This window comes from Schistocerca serialis, chromosome 1 (assembly GCF_023864345.2).
Source record: "Schistocerca serialis cubense isolate TAMUIC-IGC-003099 chromosome 1, iqSchSeri2.2, whole genome shotgun sequence".
Classification (NCBI taxonomy): domain Eukaryota; kingdom Metazoa; phylum Arthropoda; class Insecta; order Orthoptera; family Acrididae; genus Schistocerca; species Schistocerca serialis.
The window spans coordinates 737,299,971-737,318,251 of record NC_064638.1 but is presented as its reverse complement, the minus strand read 5'-3'; the positions used below and the strand labels follow the sequence as shown (position 1 = coordinate 737,318,251).

At 43.3% G+C, this 18,281-nt stretch overlaps 1 protein-coding gene across 6 annotated transcripts in view; it reads right to left on the bottom strand.

Moving 5' to 3' along the window:
• Positions 1-18,281, bottom strand: part of LOC126481700 (carnitine O-palmitoyltransferase 1, liver isoform) — a 259,041-nt gene that overhangs the window by 136,883 nt on the left and 103,877 nt on the right. The window contains exon 1 of one of the 6 annotated variants that reach the window (XM_050105660.1): positions 8,964-9,094. The exons of the other annotated variants lie outside the window; for them this stretch is intronic. The gene's annotated coding sequence lies outside the window, so the exon portion shown is untranslated. Of the gene's footprint in view, positions 1-8,963; positions 9,095-18,281 lie in introns of those variants that run through there. 6 annotated transcript variants of the gene reach the window in all.

Genomic DNA, 18,281 nt, shown 5'->3' with positions numbered 1-18,281 from the left:
TGGGGAATTCAATATTCCCCGATCCACAGTGTCAAGTGTGTGCCGCGAATACCAAATTTCAGGCATTACCTATCACCACCGACAATGCAATGGACGACCGCCTTCACCTACTATAGATAGCAGCGGCGTCTGCGTGGCGTTGTCAGTCTTAACTGACAAGACAAGCAACACTTCGCGAAATAACCACAGAAATTAATGTGGGACGTACAACGAACGTATCTGTTAGAACAGTGCAGCGAAATCTGGCTATAGCAGCAGACGATCGGCTTGCGCTTGTCCTGGGCTCGTGACCATATCGGCTGGATGACTGGAAAGCCGCGGCCTTGTCAAATGAGTCCCGAATGTAGTACTGATGGTAGCGTTCTAGTGTGGCGCTGAATCCACGAAGCTACGGTCTCAAGTAGCCGACAAGGCACTGTGCAAGCTAGTAGTGGCTCCATAACGGTGTAGGCTGTGTTTACATGGAATGGACTGGGCCCACTGGTGCAAGAGAAACGATCATTGACTGGAAATGGTTATGTTCGGCTACTTGAAGATCATTTGCAGCCATTCATGGACTTCATGTTCCCATACAACGATGCCATGTCACCGGGTCACAATTGTTCGCGATTGTTTAAAGTACATTCTGGACAATTCGAGTGAACGATTTGGTCACTCAGATGGTCCAACATGAATCATATCGAACTTTTGAGGGACATAATCGAGAGGCCAGTTCGTGCAAAACATTCTGCATCGGCAAGACTTTCGCTATTATGGATGGCAGTACAAGCAGCATGGCTCGATATTTCTGCAGGGAGCTTCCAACGACTTGTTGAGTCCATGCTACGTCGAGGTCAGCACTACGCTGGGCGAAAGGAGGTCCGACAAGATACTAGGAGGTATCCCGTGACTTGCGACCTCAGTGCAATTAGTTGTTCCATCAACAAGTGACAGAAGAATCCATAAACAATATTTGCAGAATGAGATTTTCACTCTGCAGCGGAGTGTGCGCTGATATGAAACTTCCTGGCAGATTAAAACTGTGCGCCGGACCGAGACTCGAACTCAGGACCTTTGCCTTTCGCGGGCAGATTTGTAAATGTGGATACAGATTTGTAAACGTGCTGTTCTTATTTCACTGTTAATTTGCATATTCGGTTTCCGCTGCTCAAGAAATAGGCGATCTGTTTATGCTGTATGATGCTAGTACCCATTTATTATTTCGGATATACCGAACATCTATATGGTCAACTACTGAATACTGAAAATAGCTGTACAATTATTGTTATGAGGTATTCGCCATCATGTATGGTTCAAGACTCGTTCAATTTTCTACGGACTTTTCTAATCACACGGCTGCCTCGTTGGTAGAAGACGACGAAAGACAAGAAGACGACGAAAGACAAGAAGACGACGAAAGACAAGAAGACGACGAAAGACAAGAAGACGACGAAAGACAAGACGACGACGAAAGACAAGAAGACGACGAAAGACAAGAAGACGACGAAAGACAAGAAGACGACGAAAGACAAGAAGACGACGAAAGACAAGAAGACGACGAAAGACAAGAAGACGACGAAAGACAAGAAGACGACGAAGACGACTCCAGCAGTTGCGCTGGCGGCGCGAGCGGCAGAGAGCAATAACCCGCTGTCCTCAGCGATGCAGGAAGCGCTGAGAACGCCAAGGAGGCCGGCAGCGAACGACCTCTAGGGACGGCGGCACGGGGAGCTAAAGCGGTGCCAGTTTCGTTTGGCTCACACTCTGTCTCATTCACAGACGTTACTTAGAGGAAGTGACTGACCGACTGAATGACTGCGCACTTCCGTAGGCGAAATGTATACATGCGGACAAACATGTTCAAAGAATAACTTTTCTAGTTCTCCTACAGATTATTACTGTAAGTGGGAGAAGGATAGGTGAAGCACTTCCTCGATTAATCAGAAATGGGGAAGGACTTATTTATGTTCAGATCGAAGCAAATTTTCAAGCTTTCGCCTGAATCGATTTATGGAAACCGCAAACCTAAATATGAATGCATTGACACGGATCTAAACATGGGGAGAAATCCCACCATCGTGAAATAATTGATGTAAGGTCATGAAATTTCGGGACTACATTTGTCTAGGTAACGTATTTAAGTGATAAAGTTGCAAGTCCAAAAGTTAATGTAAGGTTGGGAAGACTCATTGCAAATGTGAAATTCTGGTACATCAATAACCAGTGTAACCGACAGAAAGTTGTATGCAAGCACACAATTGTATCATATAAGTGCCGGATGTCAGTTTGTGGGATGAATTTCCATGCGCGGGATTAGTCGAGCGGTCTAACGGCGCTGCAGTCATGGATTGTGCGGCTAGTCCCGACGGAGGTTCGAGTCCTCCCTCGGGCATGGATGTGTGTGTTTGTCCTTAGGATAATTTAGGTTAAAAATGGCTCTGAGCACTATGGGACTTAACATGTGTGGTCATCAGTCCTCTAGAACTTAGAACTACTTAAACGTAACTAACCTAAGGACATCACACACACCCATGCCCGAGACAGGATTCGAACCTGCGACCGTAGCGGTCACGCGGTTCCAAACTGACGCGCTTAGAACCGCACGGCCACACCGGCCGGCCTAAAATGCTCTCGCTCTCACCTAACACATTCTAATTGCAAACAAGTGTGATCAAAATTCTTAACTTAAAGAGTGATGAAAATTCTTAATTTAAACACAGCGCAATTTTTCTAATGCACAGCATACTGCAGGGATTTCACCGTACTTTAGAATACTTAAGTCACTGAAGGTATTAATTACAGTCAGTCGTCTGGTAATCTCTTAGCTCCTTCCTCATCAGAATCCGTGAAATACATTTAAGTTCTGGTGCTGCCATCCGCTACGTTGATAACGAGTCGATCAACAATAGCACACACGAGGCCACCCATGCGCTGCATTTTCTCCTCTGCTTTTTACGACATGCCTTTCTATATCCCGCCAACGTTCGACAGCGCCGTATGAAAAAGCTGCGTGCGTTAGTTCCAGTACATCTGGAAGCTTAACAGTTTTGTTACTTGTCGGGCCAAATCCCTTAACTTGGCTCCAGATCAGTTTTGTTGGATTATTATTGTAATGGTACAATGGAAAATGTAAAAATGCAGCATGGGGTATGGTGTGCCCGAGGCTGTGAAACGGATTGTTTTTCATGTTTATACGACACTTACCACTCGGGTTCATGTGATACGACATCTGTGGTATAAAACAATGGACATATTGCAAATAAAGAGCATTTGATTTTTCATTTTTGCCCTAAAAATAAAATTGTTATGTTTTTTTAATTTAAGCAACCTTTGTTAACAATATTTGATAAAATTTCGATAATTAAGAATTTAGATTTGAAATGAAAGCAGGAATTTCGCGTGCAATATGTAATTAGAAACAAGGAGGGGGGCTCTATTCTTTAAAAAAGATGATGACTGTTTCAATTACGAGATATAAGTATTTCAAACGAAAAAAAGATGAATCTGGCTAGACATGAACCAGCGATCCACGAATTGCACAACATTATCACGCTACGGTGTGCTGCGGTTTATGACCGATCATCGCGTTTGTGGTTGTTTACATCAGGTTTATTCTTATGATGAACAGAGTATAGTGCTAGCGCACGGGAGGTGCACCGTTTGGCATGCCCCACTTGACAAACCAGTTTTTCCGTTGCCGTTGCACCCAGACCAGCAGAGTACATAGCTGCGTAAGCGCGACCTACAGGTCTTCTAACAGCTGAGGATAGTGGCAGCAGCTCCGTCTCAGCATTTATACAGCATTTGCGTTATTTCTAATCATACTGCTACGAAGTAATGTGAATTCGCAACCATGGCAACGACGACACACACAAACTAGGTATGCCTAACCATATTGGTGAAGGCTGTGCGTACAGCTTTGATATTCACTGTGCGACTTTAGTATTGCATGAGGAGTTACAATTTACTTCTGAAACATACAAAATGCATTTTAAAACAAGAAAAGTAAATTGGTATAGGCTTCCCTCTCTTTATAAATAAAAACGACCAATCCACAGGAACGGGAATTGGCTGGAAACACACGCATTTAACGCACAGAAAACACGTTCCACTCTATAAATTATCATTGAAGGTCTGTATTCGCTAATCAGTTTGTTCAAAAGTGTTTCTGTGGTCCACATGACATGTCCGGCATGCATGAAATAAATTCTACATTTGATCAATAGTTACTCAATGACAAACCAAATTACACGGTCATAATCAGTACGTCGTGATGCCCACGCACGATTTAACGATAACTTTTAAGACATAGTGACATACGAACAAAGAGACATAAAAATTTGTGTGAGAGGTTCTACTTCAGCAAATAGTGGACAGCTCCAGCAGTTGAGATTTTTTATATAAGAACTCATTTAACAACTGCAAGTAAATACTCACTCAGGAAGCTGGAAATGTCTCCCCTACACCAACTCAGGTCACTGAAGTTATTTTGTGTACTCACGTAAGAGGTAATGTTGGGGGCAATATAGGGGTAGTCAGCCTCTAAATTGAAAAGCGAGCTGCACTCGAGGTGGGGGAAGGCGCCTTTCCGGGTAGAACGCGACAACTGCCGTTCACTGTAGCGGTGTAGAGCAGTGTGCAGAGAATTACGTAGATTCCGTGCATATGTTTTTGTTGCATCTGTATTACTCTGTTATCAGTTCATATCTATATTCAATGTAGTGTTAAGGCACTTCGTGGAAAATAAACACTCCCCCCCCCACCACCACCACCACCACCACCACCACCACCACGGGAGTATTTAAGCGCTGCGTCGACGGGGATTCATAAGGCGAGCTGGGGAAAGGTCGATATAACTTTGTGAAATATCCTGAACTTACTTTCTTTTTACTTAGCGTGGTACGGAGAGTGGGGTATCGTCTGCCCTTCTTCATTTTCCGAACATACGAAGGAGGGAAGTGCATAATCATAATCCGGCGACGTATCTTCCCTCATGCTTCTAACCTCCAGCCCCGCCTTTCCACCCTGTTAAACCCTAGAACACGACTTAGCCCTTAATGCGGCTCTCTGCACTTACATGTGGTAGACATCTACACTGTTTCTTCTTAATATACTTCACTGAATAATAAACATCAATTTTATACCATGAAAACACTATTTTTAAGAGTCAGCGACTCTTCCATCCCCTGCAACGCGAAAACTCTTAGTCTACAGGAAATATGAATAAGACATCACACCCAGCACTCAGCACTTTTATAGTATGTTGTTTTTGACGCTCGCCACTCCTACTACACTAAAATGTGAGACTACGCGAACTTTTTCAACAGTCGACATTTTTTTAGGTCTTCATTATGTGAGCTACAGTACTTTCATAAGCGAAGTGTTTATGATATGTTTAACCCGTAGAGTAGCTGCACGTATGCAACTGACACAACCACACGAAAAGCCTTGAACTCGAAAGTTTTAAAACTGTATAAGGATATTTTTATTTATTCAAGGAACAGGGTCGCTATTATCTATTCAAGGAAAAGGGCCGCTATTATCTCGGAAAAGACTTCTGTACGACTTTCTTCCTTATTAAAGAATACTTACCTCCTTCACAATTTTAGTTTCTTACTCACTTAACTGCATATTATCTCACAAGACTGCATCTTAATCACTAAAATCGGAGTAGTTTCTCTATATATGGCATAAATCAGCTCCTGTATGCCACATAATTAAACAACGACTTCCTCATTATTCGGTTACTTTTTTTTTTGCCACTCTCATGTTCCATTCCTTCCTCATGTCCTCTTTCAGCGATTTCACTTTTTACTCCTGTCGTTAGTTTCACCTTCTTATGTTCACATGCTTTTTTTTGTCGTTTTCTATTACAATGCAATTTTTACTCAAACTCCATCTATAGCGCCCACGGTCCTGGTTAAATTTGTTCATTAAAAATTTACCTTACCAAGATATTATTACGATCTAAATGCTTATCTTGTCATTATTATTGTACTCATCAACATTCAAAGAGTATTCTGATAATTACGACTTTCAGTATTTTGTGAAATCAGATGTGATGCTATATGCATAAGAGGCAGAAGAAAGAATACTTTGCAAGATGCTCCTTAGGAGTTGACTGCAACACAAAAAAGGCTACAAATGTAAGGTTATAGCACCATTTAAATGAAAATATATCACACAAGTAATTGCAAAAGGAATTAAAAGATATTGTGAAAAACTCAATAACTGTGATATACGTGACCCATAAGAAAATTTACATTTCGATATTTTTCGTTTGTACTCTAAAGAGTGCTCTTCCTCTTTTGTTACTTAATTAAACAGTTGTTTTCTTCCACGGCGGAAATATTTGGTTTAACACGTCGAAGGCATCACTACAGAACTACAAAGTTCAAGCGAGCGGTGGGTTTCGGTACTGTGGTTCGTTACCTAAGGTGATTCGAAGGTTAGGTGATTCTACTCACAGCTTTGTCTCTTCGTAGACAGAGGTCACTTTGGCGGAGGGCGCCTCTGGCAACCCTTGAGGTTGATGAAGAATGATTTGTACAATCGTTCTCGAGACGTCATGAGGCTTAATGACATGCAAACACCAGTGTCATCGTAGTTACACAATTCTTACCTAATTGCCAGTGTACCAATTACTGATAATACTGAAAGTCTTACAAGCACATCTCTCATCAAGCGAAAGAGGATGAGAACACCACAATGCTTACTTGCCATGGTCATGTTCGAGGCTATATTCATTTGCTTTATACTAACGTAAGAAGTGACTCTTCCCCCCTCCCCGGTAATGTAAACAACCGGAATTCATTACAGCTGTCAATAACGCATTAGCTCAGCAACAAGCGCAATGCCGTGAAACCGTTTTTGAGGTTCATACTGTAATATCGATGAACGCTGCCTTCACACCTTCACGAAGTGTAACCGTGGTCGAAGTAAATTGCATGGCGTTGCTATGCAACGATGGCCGCAACATGTAAGCATAGTGGCACAGTGGAAGTGGACACTGCCAAGACGTTTTCTATTCCGAGAGCGGACCGGAGGACTTCGACTCTTGGGTTACGGCATATCTACATTGAAAGCTACTCGCCGAAACATAAATACAGCGACTTTAGCCCTAATTTTAAACTGAACAAGAAGAAGAGAGAGCAGTGAACACATGCAATAAGCACATACAGCACGTGAAAAGGCAACTGTCTTGGGGAATTAACAGCGGGAACTATAATAAGTTTTAATTTACACCTACCAACAACAAACTGCACCTCGAATTCTCTAGCGTAGAGAATCAACTACTCTGAAGTGTGATTATGTTTAATCGCTCACTTGTGGACAAGATCAACGAGTTATTTTCTATGCCGCCTTTCTATGTTGTGAAATCCTAACAAGTGTTACACACATATCAAAACGAACACGCGGAAGATTATTACAAGCGAAACGGATGGACATTGAATACTCAAAGAGATCGATGCAGTTACTGAAGTAGAATCTTGAGGAGATACACAAAAAATGTGACACTTTTCCCACACCCAGTCTTTCAAAACGTTATCGTGATGATTTGGCTCGCTTCGCGGCTCCGCAGCAGTGTGTGTGTGTGTGTGTGTGTGTGTGTGTGTGTGTACGCCCTCTGGTATCCACACAGCTTATCTCAACCACGGAATTGGGGCAGTGGCCAGTGATAGCACCGAACGGCAACGACACTTCATGGAAGAAAACAATCGCTGCAACGATTCACTACGTTAGCAAGGTTTGAAAAGCGGCCGAATACTTGTTAACTACGGGTACGGAGGCGCTGGTGTCACTACTAGCTGAAACAACGTAAGGTGAGAATACGGGGCTTTTACTCGGAAGAGACGAACCCACGAGGCATAACGCTATTCGCCTACTTCCGAAGCAAGTCCTGCACACTTATCTAGACCACTGCTTAGATAGTTCCGGCACAGCACTACATATAAAATATCAGAAAAATTTACGTTATGTCTCCCAAGAAACATGTCCAGTTTTCTACAAATGAATGTTATAAATTCATCCCGAAACACCCTGCTACTGCGTTGCTATCTAATGCTGACGGAAACACCCAAATTATATCGAATGGATCAAAGCTTGCAGTGCGTCCCATATAAGTGAAGGCATTTAGTGTTTTACGAAAGGTTACATTTCGAAACTAGATTACCGCCAGTGGAGGAATATTTTGTTCTTCAAAATGATACGAGACGTAATGCTCCCTAACATTTGCTGCGATACTTTTTTAAATAACTTAACACGGATTGGCGTTAAATGAGAAGGTGAAGGAACCGGCACTGCATAGCTTATCATCTCCACTGTCATGTAAACATGACACGACGGGAATGAGGTCTGCCCTTCTTACACAGGACCATTTGTTATCCTTACGGAGATATTAACACAAATTGGTATCTTTACGTCTTCCTGTCAAATATTAGTATATTTCGAATTCTGTTTAGATAAAGCATACCGTTCCGTTGAGTGATACCAGGGTTGCTGCAATGCTTCTGCAGATAAACACATCACTTGTCGAAACGTTTCAAAAATATGACATGTGTACACACTGTGTATGCTCACTCTGTCTTCCTCCAATGTAGTTCCTACGTACAGGTACGCAGCTTGCCACAGTTTCGTTTCGGAAGCGAATTGCTATAAATGTATTCAGGGTAAATTAGCATAGTTATATCATATTGAAACCATCACCAGTATTCACGAAATTCCTAGGCCCATGAAAACCGACACATTTGTTAAATGTTTCCTGGGCTAAATTAGCACAGCAAAATCACACTGAAACCATAACCAGTATCGACGTAGCGTAAGGTAGTGAGTCCAGAACAACCGTAATACTTGTTTGAAGTAATGAACGGTACGTATGACAACGACAGAGGATACAGTTTATCGGATCTTCGTCTGGGTTGCCTACGCCCAGGGGCGCGTTTCCCGCTGACCTGCACATGCCTGGTGGCTGGGCTACTACTCACTTTGTAGGTGAACAGGTGGCTGTCGGGCTGGGCTGCGCTCCTGTTCCTAGACGCAGACCGCTGGCGGCCCGCACAATGCACGCACTCGCAGCGCCACAGACACTCACGCACTGAAGCCGCGCGGAGTACCGCCACGCGCGTGCCTCTGCCCCCTCCACCACGGTGCCGGCTGCCCCCTCCCCTCAACAGGCGGCTTTCTAACCGCAGCCGCCACGTGCGGCGTGCAGCGTTCCGTCCTGGAAAGCTGGCGGCAGCAATCTCAGAAGCACGTCATCTTGTGACGCCAAACTTCACTGCAGCAGATAATTTTCCAGCTGGTCGCGCACGAAGAACAGTCGCCTAAATACATAAGGATTCACTTCTTGATAACTAAGAAAACTTAACTGAATGCACCGTGCTTTTAAATGTTCCTCTCCTTCCCTTCGAAGAAGCTTGCTGCACTCTTCTCTCACGTCCAGACGATGAGGGACTCACGTAATGCTATTAACCAACATCATAATCCTACGGGTAGTGAAGAAAACACTGTTGCCAAACGTCCTTCACTATTATGGCCATTAATAGTCAACCTCGTTTTAGCACGCCATCCAAGGTTAATTACAATCTACATTTGGCACTGTTAATAGAATAAGAATAATCTACAGAGTGAGCATAGTTAACAGCGCATATTGACAACATTATACCGAAACAGCCATGTGACGTTGGTATGAATCTGTTATTTATATTTTGCACTAAGCCGAAACTTTTGAGGGACAGTAACAGTGCCAGACTGTTGTTGCTGTCGTGGCAAATCTTAATTCCTCAGAGGAGGAAAAGCTGCTTTTCATAGTTAAAGGGCGATTTGTGCGTCGATTAATATCGAGACACATTGCAATAAAGGCATAAAAATGTAGGGTTAATTTATATGGCTACATGCCTACATATTTACAAAACAGCTGCTGGAGAAATTCGGTAGTGCAGGAACATGCTGCCAGTCAAGCTGTTGAAAGCATGCGTACATATTTCAATCAGTCGTTTCTTTCGCAGCAATCAGTTTTCCAAAACATAGCGCTTATTTCAAAGTAGTCAAAGTTTCCATGTCGCAATGAATACAAGCGATTCATATTTTAGTTTTTGAAAGAATGAACAAAGATTAGAAAGATTCAATAAGAAAGTAAAAACGGGAGAATTTCGCCCCTTAAGATCCTTCAATGTGTTGTACACAACGCTAATTTGCTGTATGTCCTATCTCCATAACATAGGACACTTTCACTTTAGCGTAGGAGGAGGCCATTTCGCAATGCCACTGCAGCATAATTTATTAATACAAAGACTAGAAAATACGATAAAGTCCAGTAAAAAACCTAAAAAGTTGTGCTGGCTATATCTTCTTTCCCTGTTAAAACAGGGATATCTGATCTGTGAAATTTGTCGCGAATAAGTGACATGCCCTTGAGTTGATCTCTTCGAAGTTTTAAGCCAAGTTCATTCCATACATGGTTTGCAAATTCTTAAGGTATCTAACATCTGCAGTACTTTTGAACGAGATCTGTCTGCAATACCGACGTAATTATATTTAAAGTCTACAGGGCATTTACAGCTAAACCTTAAGCCGCGCAATAGTCGCGTGCCATTTGGTGGTAATATATGTTGGCGATGAAATCTGGATGCTCATTCCCTAGATAATGTTACTCTACAGTCCTGCTCTACTGGTTTGAGCTCTGCTGCTACAAATAACTGCACTCAGACAAGCACTTATTCGACCACTGGACAGAAAGATACACGCCGCTTCCTGTATCCACTTAGTCACCAATCTCTCAAGTCTGAGCAGAATGGTGAAAAAGACAAGAATCCACAGCCACATTGTGTAAACATTTTCCACCCCCATTCACTCCACGTCACACAAAATGTTTGTAACGCCTAACTAACTCTTTGTAATCCCGAGTTCGATTCCCGATTTCTCTTGTTCAAAGCAGCTTCTGCAGATTGTTCATACTTCAGCCATTCAGTCAGTCTTCACTGTGTTTACAGAATGATTCACTTTTACTTCATCGATGAGCAGTCCTATGGGTGACGACCCACTTCTGTTAAGCTAGATTCCACTACCTGGTTGGTTGCAAGAAGGGGGGGGGGGAGGGGGGAGTTAACGGACAAAACGGCGAGGTATCAGTCTAGAGATGGGTCATCGGGAGTTAGTGATGTCAGCCAGAATTTTGATCGAATTATGAAAGTATGTAGGGATGATAAATTAGAGGCATTGAAAGCCATATTGATGCCGGAGTTGAGAAATAAGAGATCATACTATACGGATCGGGACGGTATGCAGGATAGGGAGCAGAAGAGAGCTCCCCCAGAACTCCTTTATGGCGAGAGAAAGCTCACCCGTATCTGACTCTCCGCCAACCCGACTAAGGAGTAAGGCAGTTATGGTGCAAATAAGGCCTTATGGCACGGATATTCGCAATAGTAAAAGCGAGAAGTTTAAAAACGTAATCAACATCAATTAAACTGAAAACAACAAAAAAGATGAGAGACATAATCTGATCACTAGGTGGATGGGGACCCCAAGGTTCTGCATGTAACGGGCGAAGTCCCTCCCACAGCTGTTCTCTTATCCGTTCAAATTGTTACCGATGGGAATAACATCCACTGCCTCGGAGGAAGAATAATAATCCATTCAACTGTTCTTTCATAATCAGATAGCATCAAAGATGAAGAATCCTTAAAGTCTTTTCGTCATTGGAGTGCTATCCCTAAAAACAGGGCCAACCGCTTCTAAAAGCCATTAAAACAGTGTAGAAGAGGGATGACCAAGGCAGCTGGTAGAGGACATAGAGTAGAGGGTTCTCCAGACACAGCATGCGGCGGGAAACGCCCCAATCCCATCTACTCTGACAGCGTCCAAATGTAGTTCAAAACTTTATATCTGAGAATGAAACTCACTTTCTCTCAGGGAAAAAAACTTCAACCGTTTGTACGTCGCCCGCCAGTGTTCAGGCTGAGAATATGGACGATCACGCTTAGCATGGAGAAGCAAAGGTAAGGGGCATTTCCCAAATTGTGAACTGCTTACTGTCTGTGAGGCTCCGCGATGACAACATGGGAGTTACTCAGTACATAGCAAGAAACTATGGATTAACCTGATATGACCTATGCGGAGGCGATATGTAACGATGGTTTCCTTCCGGGAGGAACGGAAGGGGAACGCCATACAAGAAAAGCCTCCTTCATAGCGTGGAGTTTATTTGAGGGTGCTGTAGCCCACCAGATGAAGTTCCATCTCCAAGTAAGGAGAGATCTTACTTCCCCCGCAAAGGAGGATATAATGTAAAATTAGTTCGAAGATCGTATCACTTTCATATCTTCCGCTTCACTACACGGTGCCTAATAGCAGAGCTGCACAACGCCATGCATCGAGAACGTTTTCCAGATCGCCTAAGTCCTTCACATACAATTTTCGTTCGATTAGAACAATGGCTGCGAGGAACTGGTACGTTTGGAACTAGAAGGCTTAAGAGTGGTTATCCACCGACGCACACCTGGGTTTGTGGACCGTATGTATAAAGCATGCGCCAAAGGCACACCTTGTGCAACAAACAGCAGCACCGGTACAGCACACAACTCAGAGCTCATTATCTCCATTGTGAGCGTACAACGAAGCGGGAGATTTGAAAGTGATTAGATCTTCAAACTTATTTTACATGCAAACGGTCCATTTCTGGACATGGGTTACTTAAGACAACTTTATCTACTCACTCTCTCTACAAACACTAGAAACTTTTAATAGGAATTGTGAAACCCGCTGTATAATACGACGTGATGGCGGGTAAAGGAGAAGGAGATATCTTCAACGTGGCACTCAACATTTCGACATGTAGCTGAATAAAAAGAAAACACCAACACTGTCGCAAAGTGAGTCTCAAGTTTTTCAGAAAGAACTGAAGCATGGTATACATACCACTTGAAGGAGTAGAAGCGGAACAGTTGTTGAGCTTTGAAGACGCTTTAGACTACGAAGCTCGACCCACACTTGGGATGATGAGGCACACGATGAGAAGACATAGCGCTGCCAGCATTCCTTCTTACTTAGTCAGCGAGCCACAGCAAGGAGTCGCTTAAAAGTTCGTGAGCAGGGTGGTATGTGGAGGAGGTCGCTTTGGACATTGCAGAGCCCTTAGACGATCCTGAATAGATATTGCTATGTCTTTGGTTCGCCATGGCACTGGTCGACTGAGGACACGGGCTATAGAATGGGGAGTTCCAGCGGTGCGAGTGATCGCGGGGGGACGTCTCAAACAATCCCGTCGATGCTATGTGACAGAGAGGGGGGCGATGGAGACAGCTGAGATCTACAACCGCCAGCTGGCTCTGCAAATAGGTCAACGTGGTAACTGGTCTGTCGGGTGGTGACAAGGAAGTGGCAGGATCGTCGGAAAGTGGTCACAGTCACAAAGATCGTCGTCTAGCGACCATCGTAGCGAAGCCACGAGATTGAGGGACGAGATCGTAAGATGAGAAGACATAGCGCTGCCAGCATTCCTTCTTACTTAGTCAGCGAGCCACAGCAAGGAGTCGCTTAAAAGTTCGTGAGCAGGGTGGTATGTGGAGGAGGTCGCTTTGGCCATTGCAGAGCCCTTAGACGATCCTGAATAGATATTGCTATGTCTTTGGTTCGCCATGGCACTGGTCGACTGAGGACACGGGCTATAGAATGGGGAGTTCCAGCGGTGCGAGTGATCGCGGGGGGACGTCTCAAACAATCTCTTCGATGCTATGTGACAGAGAGGGGGGCGATGGAGACAGCTGAGATCTACAACCGCCAGCTGGCTCTGCAAATAGGTCAACGTGGTAACTGGTCTGTCGGGCGGTGACAAGGAAGTGGCAGGATCGTCGGAAAGTGGTCACAGTCACAAAGACCGTCGTCTAGCGACCATCGTAGCGAAGCCGCGAGATTGAGGGACGAGATCGTAAGGTCAAAAGCTGAACAGGTGCCATGGGCGGCATTGAAGTGGACAGGAGTACCGTCACTGAGGAGAGACTGATCAAGACAGGAAAAAAGCCAGAAAGCCCATACCAGACGACGTGGTACTTCTCCACAGGAATTAGTGTGCAATGAAATTCCCAAAGATGGAGGGAGAGCTGGTGAGTTAAGATGATCACCTCAAGGTATGTAGTGTCTTATCTGAGGGTAAATAAACGTTACAATTTGTGATCGCTGCGGTCGCCTGTAAACGCAATACTATTGCCTCCAATGTGATACTTTTGGGAATCTACTCACTGATGACATCTGTAGGACCCAAAGCACAGATCCCTCAAGATGCTCTCTCGGGACCAGTATGGTTCCAACAGAATACACGTTAATCCTGTAGACCTGGAGTATGGTCGTCAGCGAAGTGTGTTTCTTGAACAGTAGGATATTAGTTGTAGTTCTAGCAGGTGACGGTAATATCAAATGTAATTACACTGAATAATCACGTTAAGAGTGTCCTGATTAGGCGTGAAGAGGCAGGAAAACAGTTTAAGCTGTCTGTTAGTAGTGGGGATGGAACAACATCAACGAACATTGTTCGGCGTCCGACAGCTTGGGGGGATCTGGCGCCCACACGGTCACCGGAGTAGCTTTCACGCGAGATTTTTTCTTTTTATTTTTCACTGCTTTTGGCAGTCGAGTATCTTGTGAGGACTTATCACCTGTGGGTGTAGCTGCGGAACAGGAGTGGGCAGCTCTGGGATCCACAATCAATGACTTCGTCAGCCAGTGGTTGGTGTCGTGTCGTAGTCAGTAGGTTTCTGCAGGTAAAGTTCCCAAAAGTGAACGCCAGAGGAGGATGTTGTTTTTCGGCCAAGGCCGGAAAGCCGAGGTTCCTGCAGATGATGCTGCAGTATCCACTAGAGGACAGGGCTTATCGCCTCCACAGACTGATTTGTTTGCTGACGATCTTGCCACAATAGTGGCGAAAGTCAATATCGTGGAGATAAGATACAAATAAATGTATTTTTTTCCGAGATTCGAAACATGAGAGGCGATCAGATACCTTCAGTTGCTGTGTATTGCATACGTTAATTAGGGCATCACATTTCGGTGATCGAGGAGTGTGGACTTTCGCGCAAATGTCACAAACAGGTGGTAGCACACACAGCGAGTTTTCGTGAGGTGGCCGGCCACGCTCTCCATAAATCGTGCTGCATGGCGGGTGGGAAATACGGCTTTACACCGCAGCCGGAAACCATGAAACTGACCACCTCTGGAAGTGAATCCTCCTCAAAAGCGACTCTTGTCAACCTGGTCGCCCGGCAGGCGTCTAAGTACACTTCGTACGAAGTAGATTTTTCACTTCTCCAAGTGTCGGAGCGTAGTTCTTCATTTCTCTGCAGTGTTCAGTTCCAATAAAACTTAAACTATGCACCATGTTCTGATGGAGTATTATGGTAACAGGTACATCAAGTTGTAACAAGAGAATAACGCCCGGGATTGGGTAGGATCTGCAGTCAAAGACGGTAGCACTTCGTAGTTTACTAAGGAAGAGAGCTCGCCAAATAAGTTTTCATTATTCTCCACAAATAAAACTGGCTTAGTAGAGCGAAAGGACCCTCCGTCTGTTCAGGTGCCAAAAAGGAACTGAAGAGGGACGTGCCTTGGTTATGCTTTCCTCCCACGGTATGGCCAAGGTGGGAAAGTTCCTTGGATCGTAAAGATCTGCACTGGATTGTGGCCTGTCTGACGAGACTACCATAGATTGTGGGCATCGGCAGATACCTTTGGCCTTTTCGTGACATCAAATATCGGCCCTGATACCTTAAGGGCTATTATCACTTTTTCATCTTTGCTACTGTAAAACACTTCTCTTCGACTGAGCAAATGCGCATAGCTTCTAAAGTATGCACTTTAGAGTCCATATTCACTATATAATGTTTTCTTGTTTTGGTGCAAACTACCTCATTCCAAAATATGATAATCAAAGAGCTTCCAGTAGAATAAATTTGTTTCACAGTATCTAAGATGAACAATTGCTCATCGCTCTTAAGGTACGCATTTCAGAGCCTATGTTTTCTAGACGGTTTGGTTTCGAATGATCGTTCCTGTCGTATCACTGAATATTCACCGTTCCTCATGCGACACTCTATGTAATGAAATACTGTAGTGATAAAGTCAGGATTCATTATAGGTAAAAAAATATTCTTCACTTACAGAGTTATACCAGTCATGAATATCTGACATTCATTTTGTGCTACAAAACACAGGTGGCTCTCCAGCTCTTCTATCAAGGTATAACGTGCCCTACAAAGAATCAAGCTTCCTAACATATCTTTTTGGCTTGTCTATTGATGGGAACATCATTTTTTCTGAACAAGCACATATCTTTGAAGCACAATTGTTCTCTCTATGAATTTACATAAAAAAGCAACATTTTCTTTTTTGAATGATAACGTTGACATGAGATGAGGCCGTTCTCGGATTATACAGAAGTAAAGCTATCGTTACATGCAAGAAATGGAGACACTTCCTTGGAGAATTGATCCTCGGTCAAACATCATGAAAATTTTATCATATTCACTTGACATCTTTTTTTTTCCCCTCTTGAAGACATATGACAAGTTAAAATTGTGCGCTGGACCGGGACGTGAACTAGGATTTACGCCTTTCGCTATCAGTGCTGTTTCTGTTATCCGAGCACGCCTCATGGACAGCCTTGAAACTTCCACTTGTTCTTGAGTTCGTCTACATAATCTTACTTTCATTCTTGCTTTGAGGCAGCGCTTGATTCTCAATTGACCACCACGTACAGTTACAGTAAAACTGCTAAGAGAAGCTACAGTCTTTAGATACGGCTCATGTATTTACAGGTCTAAATACAGTCAGAAGAATGTTTGACAGCATCTGCAGACTCAATCTGGAGTTTTTTTTCAGAATCGTCAATATTTCTCAATCATATATTTTGACACAAGGTAATTAAATCTTTAGACTCATCTTTGAAGAATATACCGGAGCTACGTTTCAAAACTTCGGAAGCATGCGTGTTCTTTTTCGGGGGATAGAGATTTAAGATACTTCTCTACGTTAATTCCACTTTGTTCTCTATTTAAAACTTGTATATCAATTCAAAGTAACACAGTGAGACGGGACTCCCGAATGGCACTATATGATCATCACATTTATGTCAACTAAGGTGTATGAGGACTGCATGGCAGACTGTACGAGTGTTAGCAGTCCTATAACATCTACTTCGTGTTCTGCATGTGAACTCGCAGAATGGGGGATACTCATTTTTGTTATAAACGACAATAGCGTTTTATGGTAATAGATACAAATGTCTCCGAATTTAAAATTCATGTTATGTATATAGACAGTTCATCCATTCCGGAAATAGAGGATCTTGACGAATTTTGAGTGTTGTCGACATTGATACGGGCAAGATATTGGTCCCACGGATTCCAAGACTTTCGAGAGTGTTTTAATTTAACGTTTGAATCGTATTACAAATGACAAAATATTTTTTCTTGTGATATAATTATAAATTAACAATTTATTGCTTTTTTCCTTTACTTGTATTGCGAACCATTTCTTCTTGCCAAATTTCATGATTCTACGTCACGCGGAAGTGTCCTATACGCTTAATGCGTGAGATGCAAGTATCAAAATACGAAACAAATTGCTGTAACTTTTGATTACAATAACTTAGAAGCTAACGTATATTGTATCGCCAAGAGACCACAGACCTTAATATGTGAAAAACTTCTACTTGTTACGTCTAACCGTTCCTGAGAAAAAAGGGTTTTGAACAGTCGGACAGACAGACAAACAAACAGACGGACACCAAAGTGATCCTGTAAGGGTTCCGTTTTTACCGACTAAGATAAGGAACCCAACAAATTACACGTTCTCCGCTAATCATACACCGATGAGGCAAAACATTATGACAATCTGCTTGTTTGTCCGTCTTTGGAACGAAATATGTCACTGATTCTCCGTATCATGGATCCGATAGTTTGTTGATGCCTAGGTTTGTGGAGGTATGTAGCATTAGATTTCTAGCACAGGTCATGTAACTCACGTAAATAACGTGATTTGCGTACATAGTGATGGCCCCCGATAGCGGCCTAGATGGGTTTCATAGCATTTACATTAGACGAATTTGGTCGCCGAGGCATCAATATGAGTTCACTATAACGCTCCTCAAACTACTGTATCACGGTTCTGGTTCCGCGACACGGACAACTGTACTGCTAAAAGATGAAATCGTCGTCAGGGAAGACATCAAGCATTAAGGGATGCAGATGGTTCGCAGCTGTCAGCGTGTCTTCGATTACTATCACAGGTCCCATGCAACTACAGGATAATAT